Source organism: Oryctolagus cuniculus, chromosome 4, assembly GCF_051225735.1.
Source record: "Oryctolagus cuniculus isolate XC-2025 breed Fujian yellow rabbit chromosome 4, ASM5122573v1, whole genome shotgun sequence".
Taxonomy (NCBI): domain Eukaryota; kingdom Metazoa; phylum Chordata; class Mammalia; order Lagomorpha; family Leporidae; genus Oryctolagus; species Oryctolagus cuniculus.
The window spans coordinates 168,911,870-168,929,822 of record NC_142870.1 but is presented as its reverse complement, the minus strand read 5'-3'; the positions used below and the strand labels follow the sequence as shown (position 1 = coordinate 168,929,822).

The following is a 17,953-nucleotide window of genomic DNA, read 5'->3' as shown; positions in this document are numbered from 1 at the left end:
GAGTGAACCAGAAGAAAGATCTTCCTCTCTCTAACTCTGCCTTTCAGATTGAGTTAAGAAAAAATTAAGTTAGGAGATGCAGAGTGGAATTGGAATTCTACGAGCCATGAACAATGCCAATGACCTTGAGACGTCCCAGAGAGCAGAGAGCAGAAACCAGCCCCCCTGCGCCCACCTCCCAGTTGTAAAATGTTACTCAGATCCAGGGCTCCCTCCAAACCAACCCTCCGAGAACTTAAATTAGTATCCAACTCTTTCCGCAAATGCTTCCCACACACAGACCTGACTTTCCCCACACAAGCCTTTATTTTAAACTGCCAAAGCCCTCTAAGTTTAAGAAGTTTATTTTTCCTTAACTACCACAAGCTGGTAATTACATGCTCCTCCAGCTAAAGCTGGTGAACAATAGAAGAAATTGTTAGCTTGTGCCATCAACGTTTCTGCACAAGACACTGTGGTGACACTGCCGGGACTTGAAACAGGTGCAGCAGTGGCCAGGAGACAGGGCTGACACCCCTACCACACGGTCTGGGTGGGCGACCCCCAGCCCCAGCCCCACAAGGCGGGGGCAGGCACACACGCGGGGTCACTGGAGAGAACAGCCTGGTCTGGACTGTACAGTCAAGGTGAGGAGACGCTGAGCCTGCTCAGATCTGGAGGGCCGTCCACCTAAGTCATCAGCTCTGTGCAGTGGCCGGATCACCAACCCTGCGGAAAAGCAGCCATCTTTCGAGAACACGCGTGTCGGGAGCGGGCTGAAAAGGTATCGTCACCCTGGCTTATTTAAACAACAAAAATGTGGACATTTCGGTGGATGGCTCTGCTGCCCTCTACCGGGTAGGTCAAGCATCAGCACCACCATCACCACCACCATCACCACCATCACCACCATCACCATCATCACCGTCACCACACACAACCTCTTCTGTAGTCTTCCCTTCCCATCATCACCATCACCATCATCACCACCATCACCATCACCACCACCATCACCACCACCACCATCATCACCATCACCACCATCACCACACACAACCTCTTCTGTAGTCTTCCCTTCCCATCATCATCATCACCATCACCATCATCACCACCATCACCATCATCACCACCATCACCGTCATCACCGTCATCACCATCATCACCACCACCATCATCACCATCACCACCACCATCACCATCACCACCATCACCATCACCACCATCACCACCACCATCACCACCATCACCATCACCACCATCACCATCACCACCATCACCACCACCACCATCATCACCATCACCACCATCACCACACACAACCTCTTCTGTAGTCTTCCCTTCCCATCATCACCATCACCATCATCACCACCATCACCATCATCACCACCATCACCGTCATCACCGTCATCACCGTCATCACCATCATCACCACCACCATCATCACCATCACCATCACCACCACCATCATCACCATCACCACCATCACCATCACCACCATCACCACCACCATCACCACCATCACCACCTCACCACCATCATCACCATCACCACATCACCATCATCACCATCACCACCATCACCATCACCACCATCACCACCACCACCATCACCACCACCACCATCACCACCATCACCATCACCACCATCACCATCATCACCATCACCACCATCACCATCATCACCATCACCACCACCACCATCACCACCACCACCATCATCACCATCATCACCATCATCACCGTCACCACTATCATCACCATCACCACCATCACCACCAGCATCACCACCATCACCATCATCACCGTCATCACCGTCATCACCATCACCGTCATCACCATCACCACCACCGCCATCATCACCGTCACCACCGTCATCACCATCATCACCATCACCATCATCACCATCATCACCATCACCGTCATCACCGTCATCACCGTCATCACCATCACCACCATCACCATCACCATCACCGTGTCATCACCGTCATCACCATCACCATCACCACCCTCACCACACACAACCTCTTCTGTAGTCTTCCCTTCCCATCATCACCATCACCATCACCACCACCATCATCACCATCATCACCATCATCACCACCACCACCCTCACCATCACCACACACAACCTCCTCTGTAGTCCTCCCTTCCCTTTGTGGTTCAATGAGGCACTGCACTTCTGAAGCAGTCGAGGGAGAAAGACAGGAGGCCCCATCCATGGAACCTGGATCGGGCAGGACCAGCTACTGCAACAAGGCTCACCACACAGTCCCCAGGGGCGCACTGCCACGGAGCACAGTGTCAACCGAGTCTCCAGTGGTAAGCAACCCGTGGCGTGAGCACGGGGCCCAGTGGCTAAGACTCGCATCCTGCGTTGGACTGCCTGGGTTCTCACTCTGCTCCTGACCCCAGCTTCCTGCTAATGCAGACCCTGGGAGGCAGCAGTGATGGCTTACGTAGTAGCATCCCCGCCACCCACGTGGGAGACCTGGATTGAGTTTCAGGTTCTCAGCTTTGGCCTGGCCCAGCCCCAGCCATTGCACGCATCTGGAGAGCGAACCAGAAGACGGCAGTTCCATCTGTCCCTTCCCCACAAATAAATACATAAAAATTAAAAATAAATGCCCCGGAGTGTTAAGTGATCTTTCAAGGGTCAGCAGGCCAGTGATGGGCCAGCAGCAGGTATGCGGTCTGTCCAAGGGGGTGGCCAAGGGCAACCTGAAGCAGGTTCCAGCTGGCCTGCCCCCGCGAGGACAGCCGAGGCAGGACATCGTGTCGCCTGTCCACCTAGCACTCACCGTGTCAGACACCCACGGCAGACACCCTGCACCAGAGAGAGGTGCCTCCTCCCGGGGGCCTCACCATCAGGGAGAGTCAGGCACGCCTGGTGGAAGTGTGCGGAGAACAAACTGACCACAGCACCGAGCAAGGGCAGCGACCGGGACTCAGCGCAGGGAACGGGGTGGCTTCCTTAAGGCACTGGCCAGCGGAGGTGGGCACAGCAGCTACTCCAGGCAAATGAGCAGAGCTGAAGCTGCAGGTCCGGTGGAGCCGGAGGGCAGGGTACAGGGGCTGGGGGGTGGGCAGGGGGCGGCCCTGTGGAGGACAGAGCTGGAGAGGAGAGCAGGCCCCGGAACAAACAATGATTAACACGAAGACAGCACCACGGGACTTCAGAGCCACGGGACACGCACGCATCTGCATGGGCAGCATCCTTTACCCCTCTCATTCTGTGGCCCCCAGGGGGTGCCAGCTCTGTCCAGACAGGGCTGATGTCTCTTCCCACTGCTAAACCCTAAGCCCTGAGATCAATGCCTGGAACAGGTGCTCAGATTCAAGGCTAAATCCTCATTTTTGATTTTTTTTTTAGATTTATTTATTTATTTGAAAAGCAAGAGTTACAGAGAGGGAGAGAGAAAGAGATCTTCCGTCCACTGGGTCACTTTCCAGATGGCCACAACAGCCAGGGCTGAGCCAGGCCGAAGCCAGGAGCTACACCTGGGTCTCCCACCTGGGTGCAGGGGTCCAAACATTTGGTCCATCTTCTACTGCTTTCCCAGGCCATTAGCAGGGAGCTGGATTGGAAGTGGAGCAGCCGGGACTCGAACTGGCACCCATACGGATGCTGGCCCTGCAGGCTGCAGCTCTACCTGCTGCGCCACAGTGCCGGCCTCCAGTTTGGGTTTTTTAAAGAAACAGATTCAATCCGTTTACTTACTGCGTGCAAGGGCATATGGACGCAGCACAGAGAGCAAATGGAACAACCTCCGATCAGCCCTCCAGGGTGGACGCTTACTCACACGCTTACTCACAAAGCTTCTGCACGCTTTGTGTGGGTTCCTGTTTACTCCTTTCCCTCATCTTAGGAAGCACGTATTGTGACCATTTTACAGGTGAGAAATTTGTCCAAAGACGGCGAGTGGCAGACCTGGAATTCAAAACCAGACCTGTCGCACTCGCCTCTGGACAACAAAACAAGTACGTGACTGGCCAGAGAGCCGAGCGGCTGTCACAAGCCAAAAGGCATGGTGGAGGAGGAAGCCAGGCAGGGGTGTGTGTGCAGAGCCTGGGCAGGAAGGGAAGATGGCACCGGGGAGCCACAGTGGGTGGAGCAGAGCTTAGAAGTCCCTGGTGCAGGCTCAGAGCCCCGGCGCCCCGGAGCAGACCTGCCCTGGACACTGGCCCTGTGGTCACTCAGCCCTCCTCCAAGATGCGCAGGCTCCTCTACGGCAGTTACGCCGGCCTACGGGAGACAAAAGGCATGGCTGACCTACGGGACTGGCAGGAGTGGCAGGGCTGGGAATTGTGCCCGGGCAGCCGCAGGGAGCAGCCTCCCAGATCACTGCTGACGCAGGCCGACGGGCACAGGGGGCATCTGGTGGCTCATGTGTTTACCTGTGACCCTGCAAACCCAGGGCACACGTGCGCGGGGAGGGAGGCCCCGTGAGCGGTCGACAGCGACACACTGGGGGCAGTGCCAAGCACTGGTCTGCTCCCATCAACGCTGGCGCCTCCACACCAAGGACTGATACGCAGCGGCCACAGTGGGGACATTCTCCACGCACTGACCAGGGAGTTCCAGGATGTCTACACGTGTACACGCTGAAAAAGTGTGTGTGGGGGCTGGCGCCGTGGCTCACTAGGTTAATCCTCCTCCTGCGGCGCCGGCATCCCATATGGGCGCTGGGTTCTAGTCCCAGTTGCCCCTCTTCCAGTCCAGCTCTCTGCTGTGGCCCGGGAGGGCAGTGGAGGATGGTCCAAGTGCTTGGGCCCTGAACCCGCATGGGAGACCAGGAGGAAGCACCTGGCTCCTGGCTTCAGATCGGCACGACCATTTGGGGAGTGAACCAACAGAAGGAAGACCTTTCTCTCTGTTTCTCTCTCACACAGTCTATAACTCTGTCAAATAAAAAAAATAAAAGTGTGTGTGGATACATCACACTCACCTACATACACACCTGCCGTAATACACAGGTCAGGCTATACCTTCTATACAAGGGCACTTCGAAAAGTTCGTGGAGTTGGGGAACTAAAAGATATGCCACGTTTGGTAGAAATTTGAAATGCAGGCATACGATTTTCATAATACATTTCCTTCCTTCTTCTTCTTTGTTTTTTAAGATTTACTTATTTTGAAAGTGAGTTTTAGAGAGGGAGAGAGAGATCTTCCATCTGCTGGTTCACTCCTCATATGGCTGCCATAGCCAGTGAGGGTCAGGCCAAAGCCACATGGGTGACTGGGGCCCAAAGACTTGAGCCATCCTCCACTGCTTTTCCCAGACCATTAGCAGGGAGCTGGATCAGAAGTGGAGCAGCCAGAACACAAACCAGTGCCTACATGGGATGCGGGGACCACAGGCAACAGCTTTACCTGCTATGCCACAATGCTGGCCCCATCATAATACATATTCCATGATTTTCTGGGATATTTCATATAAGTAAAATAAATTAGGATATTTATTACATATTTAAAACATAAATCTGGCCATGTTATATAATATCTGTAGGGATGGATGGATGGATGGATGGATGGACGGATGGATAGAAATACAGTCAGGAAGAGGAGCTCTGTGAAGAGACTGCTGGGTGTCAGAGGACAGGAAGGCAGAATGACGAGTTCAGGGCTGACATGGTGGTGTGCAGATTAAGCTAGAACTGTGACATCAGCACCCCATATCCAAGTGCCGGTTCCTGTCCCAGCTGTTCAGCTTCTGATGCAGTTTCTGCCGACGAACCTGATGACAGCCCAAGTGCTTGGGTCCCTGTCACCCATGTGGGAGACCTGCACGGAGTTCCTGGCTCAGACCTGGCTGTTGCAACCATCTGCAGAGTGAAGCAGCAGACCGAAGATCTCTCTCTGTCTCTGTTTAGATAGATGGTAGGTAGGTAAGTAGGTAGGTAGGTAGGTAGGTAGGTAGGTAGATAGATAGATAGATAGATAGATAGATAGATAGATAGATAGAAACAGATCTTGAAAGAGAAAGGACATGTTTGCACGTTGCTTCTCTCTGCATCAAGCAGTTCTCAACCGGGGGGTGATTCTGCCCCGGCCCCACTCCTGGGCATCTGGCCAGGCCTGGAGACGTCGCTGATGGTCACGGCTCAGGTTGGGGTGAGGTGGCCCTAGCAGCATTTGTGCACAGAAGGCCCCAACTGTCAGTAGCGCTGAGGGTTAGAAACCCCGACCTAAAGACACACGGCGGGGAAGCCACACGTGTCAGAGGCTAGGCCGCCGGCGGTGAGTGGGGGTGGGAGACGGCAAGACTTCCACGCACAGCTGCAGTTCTCTAGTAACTGCACAGACACATCACACACTTTCTCCAGGGCAGGCTGTTAGGACTCATACCACAGGGCACATCTAGAGAGAAGGAAGTGAGATCCATAGATCTGCTGGAGGAGTTTACGTACAGAGAATCTCACCTAACTGGTTTTTTCTTTTTAAAAAATATTTGTTTATTTGAGAGGTAGAGTTACAGAGAGGGGCAAAGACAGAGAGAAAGAGAGGTCTTCCATCCACTGGTTCACTCCCCGGATGGCTGCAACGGCCGGAGCCGCGCCAATCCAAAGCCAGGAGCCAGGAGCTTCTTCCAGGTCTCCCACATGGGTGCAGGGGCCCAAGCACCAGGGCCATCTTCCACTGCTTTCCCAGGGCATAGCAGAGAGCCGGATTGGAAGAGGAGCAGCCAGGACATGAACTGATGCCCAAATGGGATGCCAGCCCCATGTTTTTTTTTAGTTCTAAGAAAATGTTTACATCTTGTTCAATTGCCAAGCAATAGCAAACAAGAACGGAGGCTCCAACCCCCACTCTGTGAGCTGCACAGGGAGAGGCCTCGCCCTCTAACAGGAAGCCCTAGGAACCAGGGTGTAGGAGGCAGGTCTGGGGCCCCAGCCTTACTGTACCCAAGGCACTGAGGTCAGTCACCGGGCAGGGGCTGGGGATCTCGGGTGTTCTCGTGGGGGAAGGATAATCCAGGAGATGGTTCCAGCTTCACTCCTTGCTCCGGACCCAGCTGTGACCGTCCCAGTGTGGCCTCCACTCATCCCTGTGGGACTGCAGTCTGAGCTGAAGCCCTGCCTGCTCACTCTCCAGCTCTGTGGCTCTGCGTGAGTTCATTTCTCTGAAGCTTCAGTGTCCTCATTCGTGAAATGCAGAGATGAACTCATGGGGGTGTTTTGACGAAATTAAGCGCCTAATGACTTGGCAACAGCTGGTCTTCAGTGCATTCTCTTCTACACCCAAACACATTCTTGCTTCTCATTTCCTGTCTAACCTGTGAACTGCCAGTGGCAAAACTGTAAACATAAAATCCACATCATAGCGACTCCAATTCACACTCCGATGGCCAACTGCAGTTACTTCTCTTTCTTGAACAGCGCACGGCGAAAATAATTTTTTTTTTCTTTTTAAGATTTATTTACTTATTTGAAAGAGTTAGAGAGAGACAGCTTCCCACCCACTGGTTCACTCCCCAAATGGCCGCAATGGCTGGGGCTGTGCCAGGTTGAAGCCAGGAGCTGGGAGCTTCATCCAGGTCTCCCACGTGGGTGGCAGGGCCCCACGCACTTGTGCCATCTTCCACTGCTTTCCCGAGACAGCAGGGAGCTGGATCGGAAGTAGAACAGCTGGGACACGAAGCAGTGCCCATAAGCAATGCCAACGTCGCAGGCAGCGGTTTTACCTGCTGTACCACGACGCCAACCCAGGAGCAAATAATTCTTAAAGCAGCCCTTGGTGATGGCCAAGCCATGTAATGTCAATATAGACAAAAAATGGAATGTAGAGTTTTTACTTCCCCATGGGTAAAACCTCCCAAACCAAACGGAATTCAGATCAATAACATTTCCCATTTTTGTGAAACTAGACCACTGTTTGTTTCCCAACTGTGATATGGGACTGAGAGCAGCCTGGGGCAGGTCCTTTTGGGTTTCCCACATCCACGCCGTGTAACACTTCCCACGCGACAACGACACAGCCCGTGCAGTTCTCCAACCACTGCACCCGCCCCCCCACCGCCCCGGGCTGTGCCTGCTGGACTGTGACATCACCTGGCCTACCCTTGGTTTACCCAGATCCTTATATAATCAGTCTGCTTTGTTCCCTTGTCGTTAGTCCGTGACAAACCACAGCTCAGCACCAAGGTGACGGCAAACACAAACACAGGCGTCTGTGCCCAAGTCGCCCGGCGGCCCTCGGGCAGATCTGCAGTTGCAGAATTTGCCTTCACTACTAAAGTACACAAAAGCTGCTTAAAAATCCAGAAAAACGCAGATGCTGACCCCAGCCTCAGAAACATTAGCAGGCTGGGTCAGGTCTAAACCCCATTCTGGCACCAAAGTTCTTCAAACTTGGCCCTAGATTATCTGATACGTATACATACTATTTTATAATATTCACTTTATTATTTATATTATATAAATATTTATATTATTATTATAAATATTATATTATCTATACCTAAGAATTATTTAAGTATATTTATAAATATTTCTATTATATAATGTCTACATACACCCACACAAAAATGATTGTGATTCAGACTTTACATTGCGTGTGTTATGTCGGGAGAGAAAAGGGTCTGATGTTGTGGCATAACAGGTTAAGGTTTCACTTACAACACCAGCATCCCATATGGGCATCAGTTCGAGTCCTGGCCACTCCACTTCCAGTCCTGCTCCCTGCTAACATGCCTGGGAAAACAGTGAAAGACGGCCAAAGTGCTTGGGCCCTGTACCCATGTGGGGAGACCTGGATGAAACTCCTGGCTCCTGGCTTTGGCCTGAACCAGGCCTGGCTGTGGTCATTTGGGGAGTGAACCAGAGGAGGAAAGATCTCTCTCTCTATTACTTTGCCTTTCAAGTAAATAAAATAAATCTTAAAAAAAAAAAAAAAAAATTTGAGAGAACCGACATGTTAACTGTATTGATTCCCATTCATGAACATGGTACAGCTCTCTATTTATTTAGTTCCTTTTTTTTTTTTTTTTTTTTTTTTTTAACAGGGAGAGTGGACAGTGAGAGAGAGAGAGAGAGGTCTTCCTTTTCCGTTGGTTGCATCCCCCAATGGCTGCTGCGGCCGGCGCACCGTGCTGATCCGAAGGCAGGACCCAGCTGCTTCTCCTGGTCTCCCATGCGGGGGCAGGGCCCAAGCACTTGGGCCATCCTCCACTGCACTCCCTGGCCACAGCAGAGAGCTGGCCTGGAAGAGGGGCAACCGGGACAGAACCTGGCGCCCCAACCGGGACTAGAACCGGGGTGCCAGCGATGCAGGCAGAGGATTAGCCTAGTGAGCCGCAGCGCCAGCCTTATTTAGGTCTATAGCTTTCAGTGAAGTCTCTTAGTTTTGCTTCGTCAAGGTCATCTACGGTAAGTCTGAAGACAGTACTCACAGAAGTGGGTGTTCGGCCTCATGACGAGGACGCTAGCTGAGATGCACACGTCCCAGATCTGAGTAGTCGGTTCAGTTCCCAGCCCCAGCTCCCAGCTTCAGCTCTGCCTCTGCAGACCTGGAGGCAGCGGAGGACAGGTCAAGTAGTTGGCGTCCCGCCACCCACCTGGGAGACCTGCATTCAGTTTCCGGCTCCTGGCTTTACATGCAGCCCAGCGCCAGCCACTGGGGGCATCTGGGGGATAACAAGAGGGGGACAGGGAGGACTCCACCTCTCGCTCTACTTCTCAATAAAATTTTAGAAAATGCTTTATGGGGCTGGCGCTGTGGTGCAGTGGGTCAAAGCCCTGGCCTGCAGCGCCGGCATCCCATATGGGTGCCAGTTCAAGTCCCGGCTGCTCCACTTCCGATCCAGCTCTCTGCTGTGGTCTGGGAAAGCAGCAGAAGATGGCCCAAGTCCTTGGGCCCCTGCACCCACGTGGGAGACCTGGAAGAAGCTCCTGGCTCCTGGCTTTGGATCGGTGCAGCTCCGGCGGTTGCAGCCATCTGGGGAGTGAACCAGCGGATGGAAGACCTCCCTGTCTCTCTCTCTGGCTCTACTTCTCTATGTAACTCCGTCTTTCAAATAAATAAAATAAATCTTAAAAAAAAGAAAATACTTTAACATTATATTTTAAATTGCTTGCTTATATTTGATTATGGTCTTATATTGAGCAAGCCTGCTGATTTTAATCATTCATAGTTAATTATATATTTGTATAATCCAATCACTTGTAGATAAAAATTGTAATTATCTATATAATTATATAAGTTAATTCTAATCATTTATGGATTATCTTGCATTTTCTTTGTAGACATTTTTCACTATGATTAAAGATAATTTGGCTTCTTCCCAATCCTTATGTTTATTGCCTTTTTTTAAGCCTTATTTTTATTTATTTGAAAGACAGAGTTACATACAGAGGTAGAGACAGACAGGGAGAGGTCTTCCATCCGCTGGTTCACTCTCCAAATGGCTGCAATGGCAGGAGCTGAGCCGATACGAAGCCAGGAGCCAGGAGCTTCTTCCAGGTCTCCCACATGGGTGCAGGGGCCCAAGGACTTGGGCCATCCTCTACTGCTTTCACAGGCCATAGCAGAGAGCTGGATCAGAAGAAGAGCAGCTGGGACTAGAACCAGTGCCCATACGGGATGCCGGCACTACAGGCGGTGGTGGCTTTGACCTGACCCACAGCACCTGCCCCTGCTGCTTTTTCTGATCTTACTACACCGGTTAGAGCATCCTTATATTCTAACCCTAACTCCCCATCACAGCTTCTAGTTTGTCACTAAGTACAATGCTTGCTGAGGCTTTGGCGGCTGATCGTGCATTTTCTATGAGCCCACTCAGTCACACTGGCTCCCTTGTCTCCTTGTTAATATTAACACAAGGCAGGGCACACAGTGAAGCTGTTTAGGTGCTGCTTACACCCCACACCCTGTGTCTAAGTGCCTGGGTTTGAGTCCTGCCCCAGCTTCCAATCCAGCTTCCTGCTAAGCTCACCCTGGAAGCAGCAGGTGACGGCTCAAGTATTTGGGCCCCTGCCACCCACGTGGGAGACCCAGATGGGGTTCCTGGCTCCCGGCTTCAGCCTGGCCCAGCCACAATTACAGCCATTTGGAGAGTGAACTACCAGATAAAACACCTGTCTCCACCTCTGTCTCTCCCCTCAGCTTCTCTGTTACTCTGCCTTTCAAATAAAGAAACAAGCAATTCTTTACAAAACAGGGGCTGGCACTGTAGGTTGAGACAACTGCTGTGGTGCCAGCGTCCCATACGGGCACCAGTTCAAGTCCCGGCTGCTCCACTTCTGATCCAGCTCCCTGCTAATGCACCTGGGAAAACACTGAAAATCTGCTCAGGTGCTTGGGCCCCTGCACCCGTGTGGGAGACCCTGAAGAAGCTCCTGGCTCTGGGTTGGCTCAGCTCCAGCCACTGACATCATTTGGAGAATGAGTCAGTGGATGGAGGAAATCTCTCTCGATCTCTGCCTTTCAAATAAATAAATAAATAAATGTGCATTTTAATTCGAAAGGATAATTTTCCAAAATAGCTTTCAATTTAGTCAACCTCAGCTCATATATATATATATTACATATATATACTAGAGTTAGGGAAACTTTAGCATTATGTAATATATAATAATATAGTATATTTTATATATTATATTTTATAATATGTAAGGATATAGTGTGCATTACATATTATATAACATGTGTTATTTACTATATAACTATAATAATACAATATATGTACACACACAATACTAAAGCTTTCTTACCTTTAATGTTATAACTTTACTATGAACTGACAGCTCCTTGCAATTTCTATCACACATAAAGACAAACTATTGGCCGGCGCCGCGGCTCACTAGGCTGATCCTCCGCTTGCGGTGCCGGCACACCGGGTTCTGTCCCGGTTGCCCCTCTTCCAGGCCAGCTCTCTGCTGTGGCCCAGGAGGGCAGTGGAGGATGGCCCAAGTGCTTGGGCCGTGCACCCGCATGGGAGACCAGAAGCACCTGGCTCCTGGCTTCAGATCGGCACAGTGTGCTGGCCATAGTGGCCATTTGGGGGGTGAACCAACAGAAGGAAGACCTTTCTCTCTCTCTAAATAAAAAAAAAAAAAAAAAAAAAAAAAAAACTATAAAAAAAAATACAAACTATGAAGCTCTTTTAGTAGAGTTCACCCAATCTATACTAAATGTATTTGAACGCTATGAAAACAGTTCACCCTGTAAATGCTTAATAGGATTAACAGCTGATGTGTTTCAAGATATTATGGTAAGGGTGATATCGTATCGGGCGGGCCCTAACTTGTTTCAGAACAAAACATCAGGAGGTTTGAAGTGAAACTTTGAAAAAAGCCTTAATTTCTGACTCGGTGCTGTGCTCACGCTGACAAACATAAAGAAAAGTGGGGGGAAAGACCCCTTCAAGTTGAGCAAGCTGGGCGGTAATGTGCGTGCGTGTCTGAAAGAATGCAGACAATCTTACCTCCCTAGACGCAAACCTCAGGGAAGGAGCCCAGCGCAAAGGGTAGTTAAGTGCTAGGTCCCTGACCGCTTATCCTTCCAAGCAGCTCTCAATGCATTGGGTCAGCACAGCGTGTTAAGTAGATAAGGGCCTTTAATAGGTATCAGCTGGCTGCAAACAAAGGCATGGCAGCAGCCACAAACATGACTCCTCGTTTTGTTTGTTTAAGAGACAGAGCGATCTTCCACCTGCTGGTTACTCCCCAAACCCCCACAACACCCAGGGCTGTGCTGGTCCGACCAGGAGCTAGGAACAGCTGGTAATCCAAGCCAGGTCTCCCCTGCGGGTGGCAGGCATTTAAGCACGTGGATCCCCACCCCCTGCCTCTCAGGGTGCACATTTGGCATTAGGAGCGAGTCAGGACTCGAACCCAGGCGTCAGGACTCGAACCCAGGCACACGGGTGTCCTACCAGTGTCTTAATGACTAAGCCAAACACCTACTCCAATTCTACTCTTTAAATGCTTTCATTTTAATTAAAAGAGAAAACAGGAAGAGAGAGAGAGAGAAAGAGCGAGCGAGCTTCCATCTGCTAGTTCACTCCCCAGATGGCCGCAACGAGTGGAGCTGAGCCGATCTGAAGCCAGTAGCCAGGAACATCTTCCAGGACTTCCTGCATGGGTGCAGGAGCCCAAGGACTTGGGCCATCTTCCACTGCTTTCCCAGGCTATTAGAAGGGAACTGGATTAGAAGTGGAGCAGCTGGGATTTGAACCGATGGCCATATGGGATGCTCATGCCACAGGTGGAAGCTTAACCCACTACACCACAGCACCAGCCCCGACATGAAATCTGAATTTCAATGTTCAAGATTAAATTTTTTTTTTTTAACAGGCTGAATGGACAGTGAGAGAGAGAGAGAGACAGAGAGAAAGGTCTGCCTTTTTGCCGTTGGTTCACCCTCCAATGGTCGGTGTGCTGCAGCCAGTGCATCACGCTGATCCGATGGCAGGAGCCAGGTGCTTCTCCTGGTCTCCCATGGGGTGCAGGGCACAAGCACTTGGGCCATCCTCCACTGCACTCCTGGGCCACAGCAGAGAGCTGGCCTGGAAGAGGGGCAACCGGGACAGAATCTGGCGCCCCGTCTGGGACTAGAACCCGATGTGCAGGCGCTGCAGGCGGAGGATTAGCCTAGTGAGCCGTGGCGCCGGCCAAGATTAAATTTTTAACTTTAGAGATTTAAAATCTCAGTTTCAAACAATTTCCTGTTTCAGTGCGCCGCCCTGGTCACACTGGGCCCGGGGCTGCTCCTGCGGTGGGCAGGGGGTTGCCACAGAGACCTCCCAGCCTGCAGAGCCTGGAACCCACCATCAGGCCCTGGGTGGGAGAACTGGCCGGCACCCAGGTGGAGCCCTGCACCCGGAGCGGTGCCGCCGCCAGGTGTCCCGAGGAGGGGCTGTGTCCTCGCTGCAACGACCACAGGACTGCTCAGAGCGGGTAAAGCCCCCTGTGCCCACCGGGGCTGCTGCATCCAAACACTCAAGGACAAGACACCAGCCCAGGTTTCTGCTCGAAGCAGAGAACGAGCAGTGAGCAAAACAGGCTGGCTCTGCTTTTTTTTTTTTTTTTTTAAGATTTTATTTATTTATTTGAGAGGTAGAGTTACAGAGAGAGATAGAGACAGAGAGAGAAGTCTTCCTTCCATTGGTTCACTCCCCAAATGGCTCCAACGGATGGAGCTGCGCCGATCCGAAGCCAGGAGCCAGGAGCTTCTTCAGGGTCTCCCACGCGGGTGCAGGGCCCAAGCACTTGGGCCACCTTCCACTGCTTTCCCAGGTCATAGCAGAGAGCTGGACTGGAAGAGGAGCAGCCGGGACTAGAACAGGCGCCCATGTGGGATGCCGGTGCCACAGGCAGAGGATTAACCTGCTGGCCCCTGGCTTCTGCTTTTCAGGAGTTTCTATTCCCACGGGGAAAGGAAAAACAGACACGGTCATGGACCGCACAACGGTATTTCCACCAATGACAACCTCGCAGACGACAGCAGCCCGCGTGGCGAGGCCAGCCCCACAAGACCACCGTGGCAGTGGTGATTCCGAGGTCAACGCACCTGCTGAGCTGCTGGGGGTCTAACACGCAGCACGCACAGCCACGTGCAGCACGTGAGATGTGGTGACAAAGACAAGCAACTCTGTCCTGTACTGACTGCCCCACACGTCTCCCTGTTGGACGGGTACTGCTGTGCCTAAGAGCATTCACTGTAAATAAAACGCCCTGTTACACCAGCAGCAGCGCCACGTGTCGTGGTGACTCTGACGGCATCATTGTCCCTCGTGCTTGCGCTAATCTCACAACGTGCTGCTCCGCCTGGCTCCCGGGGCCAGCGGCTCCTGCGGTGTGGAGAGTGCACAGCCTCGGTGTGTAGTGGCCACGCCACGAGGGCTGCGTGAGCCCGAGTACACCCTGATGCCCACAGAACCATGCCAGTGCCTCCAGCACATGTCTCAGGATGCACCCTGTCTTAGGCAAGGCGAGACTACAAAGTTACCAGCGGTGGTGAGTGCAAGGAAAAAATAAATCCCCACTCAGCGGGGTGGCCTGGCATTGAATCCAGCTTGTTGCCAATGCCCTCCTTCTTAGAACACTTTGTATTTCTAAGTTATAGACTCTTATAGAAGCTGCAGAAATCCTGCAGAGAGATCTTACATAACCACAATCCATCTGCTTCCAACAGTGGCATCTTACATAACCATAAAACTTTATCAAAACCAGAAAATCAGGGTGGGCATTGTGGTGCAGTGGGTTAAGCCCTACTCGTGACACCCACATCCCAAACGAGCATCGGTTCTAGTCCTGGCTACCCACTTCCAATCCAGCAGATGATGGCCCAAGTGCTTGGGTCCTTCCACCCTTGTTGGAGCCCCAGATGGAATTCCAGGCTCCCAGCTTTGGCCCGGCTCAGTCCTGGCTACTGTGGGCATTTGGGGAACAAACCAGTGGATGGAAGATCTCTCTGTGTGTTTATCTGTCTCTCTCTCTCTCTCGCTCTCTCTCGCTCTGCCTCTCAAGTAGATGAAAATAAACATCAAAAAAAAAAAAAAGAAAGAAAGAAAAGAAAAGAAGAAAAACTAGGTAATGGAAATGGGTATAATATACTTAAGTAGCCCAACTCATTTTTTGCATGTATTTTTTTTAAAGATTTTATTTATCTATTTGAGAGGTAGAGTTACAGACAGTGAGAGGGAGAGACAGAGAGAAAGGTCTCCCATCCGTTGGTTCACTCCCCAAATGGCCGCAACAGCCGGAGCTGCACCGATCTGAAGCCAGGAGCCAGGAGCTTCTTCCAGGTCTTCCACATGGGTGCAGGGGCCCAAGCACTTGCGTCATCTTCCACTGCTTTTCCAGGCCACAGCAGAGAGCTGGACTGGAAGAGGAGCAGCCGGGAGTAGAACTGGTGCCCATATGGGATGCCGGCGCCGCAGGTGGAGGATTAACCTACTACACCACGGCGCTGGCCCCTTGCACACACTTCTTTTGAGCGGTGATGTCTATCATTCTCCGCAATGTCCCCGCATTTTTTGACTATTTCATAACCTCATGGAGAGCCATCTCCAGCACACACGGAAAGCTGCCCTGGAAGCAATACTGCATAAGGACTGTTCTCTGGCCTTCCCAAGCGGCCTGTGTTTCTTGGATCTGGTCCGATGGCCAGAAGGTACGCACCCTCCATCACCTTAGCGGGGGCCTCTCCAACTCTCCCTTCCACTGCCCTCCAGCCTCCAGCCTCCGGACTTCAACTTCCCCTTGACGAGGAGAGGCCACGTGAATCATGTGTCTGCATTTCAGCCAGGTTTCCCTCCCCTGGGAGCCGGGACGCACAGAGCACTGGGCTGCAGGTGATTCCCCCAGCCAGGCCTCCACGGACCCCTCAGGGCTCACTGTTCTGCCTGTTTCCTCCTGTGCCTTCAGCCAGAGTTCTCCCTTTCACCTCCACGGGTGTGTTAGCGTGTGGGTCTATGTAGACTCATAAAGCTACTTCAAGCCCACTTTGGACAGCGTGGGCTACAAACATTCACAAATGAGGCATCAGAAACCACGCCAAAGGGCTCTCCCCATACCTGCAGCAGTGCCTCCTGGCCAGAACCAGTGAGTGTCTGCGAGAATCACCGCATTTCTTCACCATTCTTCACCCCCGACTGTGTGCCACCTCGTGTGTGTGTGTGTGTGTGTGCACGCACACGCATGCACACAGATGATGCAAGCTAAAATATCTGATGTCGACATAAATGTTGGGCGTGGCCGATTGGTGCAGTGATTAAGCTGCTGCCTAGGACATCCACATCCCATCTATGAGTGCCAGGGTTTGAGTCCGGCTCTGCTTCCAATTCCAGCTTCCTGCTAATGCGCACCCCGGGAGGCAGCAGGTGATGGCTCAAGCACCCGGGTCCCAGCTACCCACACGGGAGACCTGGGCTGAGTTCCTGGCTCCCGGCTTCTGACTGGCCAAGTCCCAGCTGTTGTGGGCCTCTGGGGAACAAACCAGCGGATGGAAGATCTCTGTGTGTGTTTATCTGTCTCTCTCTCGTTGCCTCTCAAATTTAAAAAAAAAAAAAAGAAGAAGATAAATCCTGGAGCCACCAAGAGCAGACATCCTGCCACGTGGGCAGTCCCACGCTGCCAGCTGCCCAGCCTGAAATGCCAGGCGCCCCGGGGGCCCTGCAGGCTCCACTCGTGGAGCGGGGAGGAAGCCAACTCGCCCGTGGCGCGCCGCTCAGGGGCCCCTGTGGCTGCCGTGGCTCCTCACGGCGACCAGGAGAGCGCGGTCTGCAAAGAGAAACCGGGTGGCCTGTAGTAGAGAGAAGAGACCGCCTCAAGGCAGGAGCAGGGGAAGGAAGATCACGCACGGCAGCGGTGGCCGCAGCAAGCACTGAGCGGCCAGACGGGCTAAGGCAGAGCTTTGCAAGCTTGTGCTCCATTATCACCTCCCCCGGGTGAAGCAGGACAGGAGGACACGAGGCCCTAGGGCTCTGGTGGATGGAGCGCACTCTGGCGCTTACGCTGAGCGGAATGGGAAGTGCATGATAAAACGCATCCTACCCGGCCCTCTCTGGCTGCTGGGTGGAGAAGGAAATGGGGTTGGAGGGGTGTGGGGGGCAGCAGAAGAGGCAACTGTAGGGGCTGGTGCTGTGGTGTGGCAGGTAAGGCCGCAGCCTGCAGTGCCGGCCTCCCGTATGGGCACTGGTTTGAGTCCCAGCTGCTCAACTTCCATTCCAGCTCTCAGCTATGGCCTGGGATAGCAGTGGAAAATGGCCCAAGTCCTTGGGCCCCTGCACCCATGTGGGAGATCTGGAAGAAGCTCCTGGCTCCTGACTTCGGATTGGCCCAGCTCCGGCCTTTGTGGCCAACAGGGAGTGAACCAGTGGATGGAAGACTTTTCTCTCTCTCTCTCTGCTTCTCTATGTGTAACTCTGACTTTCAAATAAATAAATATATATTTTTTTTTTTTTAAAGGAGGCAATTGTAAGAATAAGCCAGGAGACGTGGTCTACGGCTTGAGTCCAGCCACGCCTAGGTTC

General features: G+C 52.3%; 1 protein-coding gene across 3 annotated transcripts in view; it reads right to left on the bottom strand.

The window, feature by feature from the left end:
• The window catches only part of CMTM8 (CKLF like MARVEL transmembrane domain containing 8), a 91,516-nt gene that overhangs the window by 42,401 nt on the left and 31,162 nt on the right, over positions 1-17,953 (bottom strand). The window contains exon 1 of one of the 3 annotated variants that reach the window (XM_089331247.1): positions 12,401-12,529. The exons of 1 other annotated variant lie outside the window; for it this stretch is intronic. The gene's annotated coding sequence lies outside the window, so the exon portion shown is untranslated. Of the gene's footprint in view, positions 1-12,400; positions 12,530-17,953 lie in introns of those variants that run through there. One more of the 3 variants, XM_089331244.1, reaches the window with a different exon arrangement.